The sequence below is a fragment of the Bombina bombina genome, chromosome 1, assembly GCF_027579735.1.
Source record: "Bombina bombina isolate aBomBom1 chromosome 1, aBomBom1.pri, whole genome shotgun sequence".
Taxonomy (NCBI): domain Eukaryota; kingdom Metazoa; phylum Chordata; class Amphibia; order Anura; family Bombinatoridae; genus Bombina; species Bombina bombina.
This window is the reverse complement of record NC_069499.1, coordinates 1530727095-1530736730: the sequence shown is the minus strand read 5'-3', so window position 1 is coordinate 1530736730 and position 9636 is coordinate 1530727095.

Genomic DNA, 9636 nt, shown 5'->3' with positions numbered 1-9636 from the left:
ACGAATACTCAAATAAAATACCTAAAAAACTATTTTAAAGGGAAAACTCTTATTACAGGGGTTCAAGAACAGTGGGAATTTGTGAAAGGTGCCATTTTAGATGCAACCACACACTGTATTAGACATGTCTGTAAAAGTAAAAGAAAGCGGAAACCAATTTGGTTTTCCAAAGAAGTAGCACATGCTGTAAAGACAAAAAAGATATCTTATAAAAATTACAAACACACACAAGCAGATGATGATATGAAAATATGGAGACTCCAACAAAAAAAGACTAAGCAGTTAATTAGGAAGGTTAAAGCTCATGCAGAAGAGAAGATAACACAGTCAGTAAAACATGGGGACAAAACATTCTTTAGATATATCAGTAAAAGAAGAAAAAATAAGGTAGGAATAGTAAAATTGAAATCAGTTGATGGTAGATTAATAGGAGGTAAGCAAATTGCAGACTGTCTCAATAAATACTTCTGTTCTGTTTTCACAAAAGATTGTGAAGATAGAATGTCTACATTAAGGGATGCTATGAAAAATAGAAACAAGCTTAACAGTAATCTTTTTACAGAGGATGAGGTTTTGTTAGCATTATCAAAAATAAATGTTAAAAAGGCAGTGGGTCTATGTGGTACTATATAAGGCACTCTCTTATTCATTTTAACTTCATGCTAACCCATTCTTTACATGAGCCTTAATGTTATTGTATGTTCCCTAAAACGTATTTATGCCTATATAAGGGTCTCCATGGGGGCTTTTGCCCTCTATACTAACTTTTGCATGTTCTCTCATTGGATATAGGCGTCCTCTTTTATATATGGTGACATGCCAATACCTAAAGGTTAGCCCCTGCGGATGTCTTAACATAGCTTTAGATTTGAGCAATCAGACTTAATATAGTGAGCACCTTCTTGTTACTCCCAATCATCCTAGTTTTAAAAGCTCCTTTATTTTACCTTGGCCCTACTTCATTTCCTTCAAATGTATATAGCACAGGATGCACTCAAATTACAATAGGCTAAACATGCATAACTTTTGTCCTTCTCTTTTCCCATTAATTTATAACACAGCGTCATAAGAACTACTATATTATAATATCTTTATTATATATAAAAATTCTGAGGCCCTTGAGTATTCATTTGTATTATATCTTCGTTGACTCCGCTCTCCCATCGCCATTGCCAAACCCAGGCTTAGGCCTGGGCTCATATTGTTTCATTTTGTTTCATACTAATGCCCCCCCCCCCCATATAGTTTATTACACGTGTGAAACATTGTTACATTAGAACCTTCATACCTTCTTTCTTTTCTCTCTCTTCCTTTGACTACTGCTAAGCGGTGTTTACCCGCTGATGTTAGTCAATCTGTGGTACCCTATTATAAGAGATAAAGAGAGTGGTTTCAGATCTTAACTATTTTACTCTTTTCATCCCTTTTTTCATTCTCCTCCTTGAGGAGCACCCAAATGTTTGAGATGAAGGTGTCAAGAGCTCATAGAACGCTTAGTGTATCAGAACAATGTTATTATAGTTTTGTATATATTTTATTCTTTATGGTTATCATTTCTTTATTTCTGCTGCCTATAACAATTGGTTCAATCTTTGAATCATTGCATTAACCATTGTTTAAACGTCATGTTTAAAAAGAAGAAAATGAGATTCTCAAAGACTTTTTATACTCAACAGTTTTAAATATACAAACATATATGGACATAAATTTCTGTTTACCAAACGCAGACGCGGATGTTAACACCATACTGAGTACTGTAGATTGTTTATTGCAGTTGGATTGTATTGAATCTTTCTATGTTGTATTTAACTCAAGAATCTCAATAAAAGAAAAGAAAAAAAAAGAAAAAAAAAAGGCTGTGGGTCCTGATAATATTCATCCAAGGGTTTTAAAAGAACTTCGATCAGAGCTAACTGTCCCATTAACTAATCTGTTTAATCAGTCACTATTAACAGGAACTTACATAGGACTTACATAAAGACAAACAATTTAGAGGACCAAAATCAGCATGGTTTTACTTCAGGGAGATCATGTCAGACTAATCTAATTTACTTCTTTGATTATGTAACAAATGTATTAGACAAGGGTGGAGCAGTTGATGTAGCATATCTAGATTTCAGCAAAGCATTTGGCACCGTCCCACACAATAAACTAATTCACAAACTGTATCTCCTTGGTCTAGATTTAAAAATTGTGAACTGGGTGGAATGCTGGCTTAAGGACAGAAAACAAAGTGTCTTAGTAAATGGAGTTCATTCAGCAGAGGGGGCTGTTACTAGTGGTGTTCCTCAGGGGTCAGTTCTGGGGCCTGTTTTGTTTAACATATTTATCTGTGATATCAGCAAAGGGCTACAGGGGAAAGTATGTCTGTTTGCAGATGATAAAAAAATTTGTAACAGAGTGGATGTTCCAAGGGGGGGGGGGTAGACAAAATGAGAAGTGATATACAACAATTGGAGGATTGGACAATTGACTGGGATCTAAAGTTTAACACAGCAAAGTGTAAAATAATGCATTTAGGGAAGACAAATCTAAATGTTAATTACAGACTCAATGACACTTTACTGACTGTTACAGATGAGGAACAGGACTTAGGAATTATTATTTCAGACAATTTAAAACTTAGTAAACAATGTAGTAATGCAGCGAGTAAGGCTAGCAGAATGTTTGGATGTATTGGTGGAGGTATTTGAAGCAGAAATAGTAAGGTTCTTATGCCACTTTATAGATCATTAGTTAGGCCTCATCTTGAGTATTGTGTGCAGTTCTGGAGGCCATATCTTCAGAAGGATATTAACAAACTTGAATCTGTGCAAAGGAGGGCTACCAAAATGGTACATGGTCTAAAAAATAAAACTTACCAGGATAGGCTCAATGACCTAAATATGTATAGCTTAGAGGAGAGAAGGGAAAGAGGTGATATGATAGCAACTTTCAAGCATGTTAAAGGGCTTAGTAAAACTGAGGCTGTGGGTATTTTACATAAAATGGAAAATACAAGAACAAGGGGTCATGATCTCAAGCTAAAGGGTAGTAGTCAATATCTATGTTTCTATGTTAAAATTACTGAGTTACAAATGAAAATAAAACAAGAAGAAAAAATAATTAGTGATATTTCTGGTAACAATGCAGATAGTTATCACTTACTGCCCCAAAGGAAAGAGCCAAAACAAGTAATAAAACAAGATACATTCATAAATAATCATGGATCCATGTTACAATAACGAAATGTAGAAAATGACATAAAATCTGAAAAAAATAATAATAAAATAAAAATAAAAATGTATCTACAGGAAAACGAACAATTTAAAGAACAGACTAGCCCCGAGTGTTCCTAAACAAAAAATGGGTACAGTGGTAGGCCAACACAACAAGAAGATTAAAGGTTTTTTCCCATGCCCGAATTGTAAGGCGTGCAGAAATGGCTGGAAAACGACCTCATTCTCATCTGTGCACACTAAAGAAAAGTTTATGATTCACAATCTGATAAGATGTAGTGATCATAACGTTATATATCTCATCGAATGTCCTTGTAAATTACAATACATTGGACAAACTTCCAGGCAATTGAAAGACAGAATGAGGGAGCATATACTATGTATAGAGAGAAAAAGTGTAGATACAGCACTATACAACCACTTTACAACTAAGCACGGAGGAAACATCAGAGACATGAAATTCTGTGGAATAGAGATAGTGAGAAAAAATTGGAGAGGGGGTAACCACGAACACAAATTACTTTTACATGAGTCCAAATGGATATTTACCCTGAATAGCTTGTATCCAAAGGGCCTAAACAATAAAGAAGATCTCTCACATCTGTTCAGTCTCACAAAATAAGCTTAACCTTTGGTCAGTAGAGACACCCACTCCCCTATTCTCCATCTAGTCACATATCTCCTCCCTCACCACCTCCATTTAAAAAGTGTAGGCTCACTGTAAGCATAAGACTCTCCTCTGTAAGACTGTAGATCTGGACAACTCATTTATGTGCACATCAGATAAGAGGCCTCCACTGTTCTCTCAGCCTTCACCCATTTTTGGAGCATCTCATATAATAGCCCGATCTATATTTTATGGCCCGATTCGCTTTTTAGACTTTCTATATACATTATTTTTAAAGACAATGTTTTCAAACACAGTGTTTTTAAATATAGAGATTTTTGTAATATAGAAATCTACAAACATAGAGATATAGAAATTTTAAAGGATTTTAATGAAACTGGGGTTATTAGTTATTTACAGTATTTGTCCTCATTCCTAATGGAACTGAAACTGCCTGATCATGGTCTGACACCATGTTTCGACATGAGCTATGAGCTGCTATTTGCACTACTGGCACTTTGATTTTAGGAGGCACCCATTACAATTCAGCCAACATTATATATATGGCAAGTATGGACTTCACTAGTATAACCATCAATTTGATTAGATGCTGTTTTATACACCATATATTGGTTTTACTTTTAACGGATCGTATTTTTATTAAGATTGTATTTTTAATAAGATTGTATTTTTACTAAGACTGTATTTTTATTAAGATAGTATTTTTATTAAGATTGTATTTTTATTAAGATTGTATTTTTTGTATTTTTATCAGATTGTATTTTTTATAGATTGTTTATATGGATTATATTCTAGAACTGTTCAACATACCAGTATGTGTCTGTATTAGATTATACGAGCTATATCAAGAATTGATATAAGTACATTAATCGTTTTACACGAATTATTCACTTGTAACACATTAGCTACAGTGAGATGTACACGATCCTGGTAGACACCAGGCTGTTGACTTATGTACCCAACATGTTACCCACTATGTGCAGATATTATCTATAGGCAGCTTAGATTATTAAATCTGGTCCCTATGACTTTACGCCAATAAACACCGGAACCGGAAGTGTGAGACAACGATACCGGAAGTGTAAAATTAGAGCAAACAGCAATAAGAAAGGACGTTATATGCACTATACTCATTAACTAGCCAAAGTAAAGTTAGAGTGGAAACTTGACATTACACAATGTGTCATGGTTTAAGGTTAGAATTATCAACACTTATAAGCAGCGAAAATATAAAACAACACACACCGGAAGTGCTATAAAACAGCGATACCGGAAGTGAAAGATAAACCGGAAGCGCTATAAAACAGCGATACCGGAAGTGAAAGATGCACTTATGATACTAACATATAGAGATAACAGAAATATAAATCGGAAGCTTCCAATTTATCTATAAATAAACAAAGGGGATCATGTTTAATAAACAAATAGAGAGTCATTGAAGCAAGACACTAAAATTCACTCAGAGGACATAAGCCATAATTAGTATACAGAAGGGAAACCGGAAGCCAACACAGTAAACATTAGCGAAACCGGAAGTGCAGGTCGATATCAATCTATTCAACCCGAAATATGCTAACCAAGGGCTTATATATGAAGGCAATAGCCCAGACAGAATTGACCCTGAGAAAACAGTAACAGCAAGTAGTTAAAATAAAAAATTTTTTAATAGCACGATTTAAATCGAAACACTTTGCCCATACCCATAATGCACTTAACAGGAAGGGGCGTGGCCTACTAGGTTTTGGCGCCCAAACATCAATTACAGCTCTTATAAATTGCCATAGCTTACTCACAAGGTTAGTCTTGATAAAGGCCAGGAGGATATGGCCGAAATGTGTCGACTGATTTGAGTAAGCATAATACTGATACATCCACTGAACAGTTTATATATATTATAGTATTGTTTGTTTTCTTTGCAGGTTTTTGCACAGTTTTATTTTGTTTTATTGTATCCAACTGGGAGACAACTTCACTGCACAGAATCCACTATATCATTTTGGATACTTATTGATTAACTTTTGAGAGGCCTATTCCTTTTTTGCTTCACCAATTTGAGGATTTCCACATTTTTTGTGAAGTTACTTACATTTTTCTTCACATTTTTTCTAATTTTTTTCACCTTTTTTGATATCCAGTGATCACATTATTTTCACACTTTCTAGTTTGTTTTTTTAATCACAGGATACACACTATTTTGGAATTTTTCAGAATTGGATATAAAATATAGACACTCTTCTTTTTGTCACACCATCCTTTGTTTGGATAAATACAATTATAAGAACACTCATCAATATCCGGATTGTACCATAAATTACCACCCATACTAAGACAGACATTGTCAGACGTTTTTAGGTGCACCAAGTCACTTTTACTCTCATCATTTTTTATTTTTATTTTTATTTTATTATTATTTTTTTCAGATTTTATGTCATTTTCTACATTTCGTTATTGTAACATGGATCCATGATTATTTATGAATGTGTATTATTTTTTTGACTGTATGTTTTAGAAGATCACCGACATTTTTAACCGATTGTGTGGAATAAATATTGATATACATTTTTAACATATATACCCATTTTAGTATATATATTTTGTACATTCACTCCTTAACTATTAGTAGGAGGACCCACACTGTGGGCAACAGTTGTCCCCCTTTCCCTTCCTCAGCCTACTTTGGCGCTCACCTCCACCCCCTACCGTTTTCTGTTTACATCGGGTACACTAGGGTACCCGTTGAGGAGAGCTAGAGGTATTCCCAATCCCCTCCCCCCATCTGTCTTCTGCGCAGGATTTACATTCACTCTCTTTACAATAAAACAAGATAAAATGCAAGTGGGCCCAACTAAAAACCCAAGTTCTGTTCCAATTGCCCCTGTCATAATATCTGAGAATTTTAACACCCTGAAAGTTCCTACAGGTATTTCAAATCAGACTAGGCCAATGACTGTAGCAGATAAAGACATTTGTTTTACAAAGATATGACGAGTCCACGGATTTCATCCTTACTTGTGGGATATTAACCTCCTGCCAACAGGAAGTGGCAAAGAGCACCACAGCAGAACTGTATATATAGCCCCTCCCCTTCCTTTCCACCCCCAGGCATTCTCTTTGCCTGTGTTATACTAGGAAAACATGGTAAAGTGAGGTGTTAGTTTTAGTTTCTTCAATCAATAAGTTTCTTATTTTAAATGGTACCGGTGCATACTATTTTCCTCAGGGGGATATGGAAGAAGATTTCTGCCCTGAGGTTTGATGATCTTAGCATTTGTAACTAAGATCCACGCTGGTTCCCACAAGACTTCTGAAGGTAACCATGAGACATCTTCAGTGTGGAGAACGGTTTCATGCTACAAGCAGCATTAAGGTATGTGCAGCCTTTTTTCTGAGGAGACTTGGTGTATCAGAACTGGCTGGCATTATTTCCCTGTATGGGAATGGGGTAAGCAGTAAAACCTATTTTAATAAGAGGGGTGTTACTGGAGTCCCTATTTTATATTTATCATTAGTTGATATTTAGGCATTATGTGACATGGGAGACAATATAAAAAACAATGTTCTATGTTTTTTATTTTTGGCACTTAAAACTTGTTGGGTTTTATGCTTGAGGGTTATATTGTGTGTGTATTTTTACTTTAGTGCAAAACTGCATTTCCATGCGGTGTTGTTTGGGCCTACTCTGACTTTTGACCTTGAGGGGCGGGGCCTATTTTGGCGCAATTTCTTCAGGCTTAGCAGCAGCAAACAGTAACTCGGTGGCTCCTGGACTGTGTAGGTGGTCTGAAGGGTTGGAAACTTGATTTGAGTACCCTGGGGGCAGGTAGGCACCAGAGCAGAGCTGTGGCGAGGTTCAGAGTGTATTTTTATCTATCTTTTGACTACATTTTGATATAAGTACTTCTAAAGCCTTATTTCTGCCCTTGCCTCTGGGTACAGTAATGTTTGGATTAAACAATGATATTAAGTTAAATTTGGGAATAATTTAACATTTTTTTGTGCATTTTTGGAAAAATTGTTCACTTTTTCTTTTCTTAAAGGCACAGTACACGTTTTTTCTAATGTTTATTTTATGCTATAAATAAGTGTTTAAACGACTTTTGTGGTATTACTAGTCTGTTCAACATGTCTGACATTGAGGTTTCTCATTGTTCTATGTGTTTAGAAGCTATTGTGCAACCCCCTCTAACATTGTGTAAATTTTGTACTGAAAGGGCTTTACAATGAAAACCCATATGCCTATGGATGATTCTCAGTCTGAAGAGAATCAGGATATGCCATCCAATTCTCCCCAAGTGTCACAACCTTTTATGCCCACACAAGCGACGCCTAGTACTTCTAGTGCATCTAATTCCTTTACTTTGCAGGAGATGGCTGCAGTTATGTCAACTACCCTTACAGAGGTATTGTCTAAATTACCAGTGTTGCAGGGTAAACACAGTAGGTCAAGTATTAATGTAAATACTGAATCCTCTGATGCTTTATTAGCTATTTTCGATGTTCCCTCACAGTGCTCTGAGTTGGGGATCAGGGAATTACTGTCTGAGGGTGAAATTTCTGATTCAGGGAATGTTTTGCCTCAGACAGATTCAGATGATATGTCATTTAAATTTAAGCTTGAACACCTCCGCCTGTTGCTTAGGGAGGTTTTAGCAATTCTGGATGATTGTGATCCTATTGTGATTCCTCGAGTGAAATTGTGTAAAATGGATAAATATTTGGAAGTTCCTACTTAAACTGATGTTTTCCCGGTTTCTAAGAGAATTTCAGAAATTATTAGTAAGGAATGGGATAGACCAGGTATACCGTTTTCTCCCTCTCCTAATTTTAAGAAAATGTTTCCTATATCAGATACCATTCGGGACTCATGGCAAACGGTCCCTAAGGTAGAGGGAGCTATATCTTCCCTAGATAAGCATATTACTATACCCATTGAGGATAGTTGTGCTTTCAAGGATCCTATGGATAAGAAATTAGAGGGTCTACTAAAGAAATTATTTGTTAATCAGGGATTTCTTTTACAACCTACGGCTTGCATTGTTCCAGTAACTACTGCAGCAGCTTTTTTGTTTGAGGCTCTAGAAGAGTCTCTTAAGGTTGAGACTCCATTAGATGACATTCTAGATAGAATTAAGGCTCTTAAGCTGGCTAATTCTTTTATTACTGATGCCGCTTTTCAAATTGCTAAATTAGCGACAAAAAATGCAGGATTTGCTATTTTAGCACGTAGAGCATTGTGGCTCAAATCTTGGTCTGCTGATGTGTCATCAAAACATAAGCTTTTAGCTATTCCCTTTAAAGCTAAGACCCTTTTTGGGCCAGAATGGAAGGAGATAATTTCTGATATTACAGGAGGTAAGGATAGGTTGGTTAAAATGAGGGGTAAACAGAATAATTTTCGTTCCTTTCGGAACTTTAAAAAAGGACCCCCCGCTTCTTCTTCCACAAAGCAGCATGAAGGGGTGGCCCCCGATCCAGGACCGGATCTAGTAGGGGGCAGACTTTCTTTCTTTGCTGAGGCTTGGGCAAGAGATGTTCAGGATTCCTGGGCACTAGAAATAGTGACCCACGGATATCAATTGGAATTCAAGGATTTCCTCCCAAACCAGATAAAGAGAGAGGCGTTCTTACGCTGTGTAAAATACCTTTTTACTATGGGAGTAATCTGTCCTGTTCCAAAATTGGAACAGGGACAGGGGTTTTACTCAAACCTATTTGTGGTCCCCAAAAAAGAGGGAACGTTCAGACCCATTTTGGACCTCAAGTGTCTAAACAAATTTCTAAGAGTTCCAT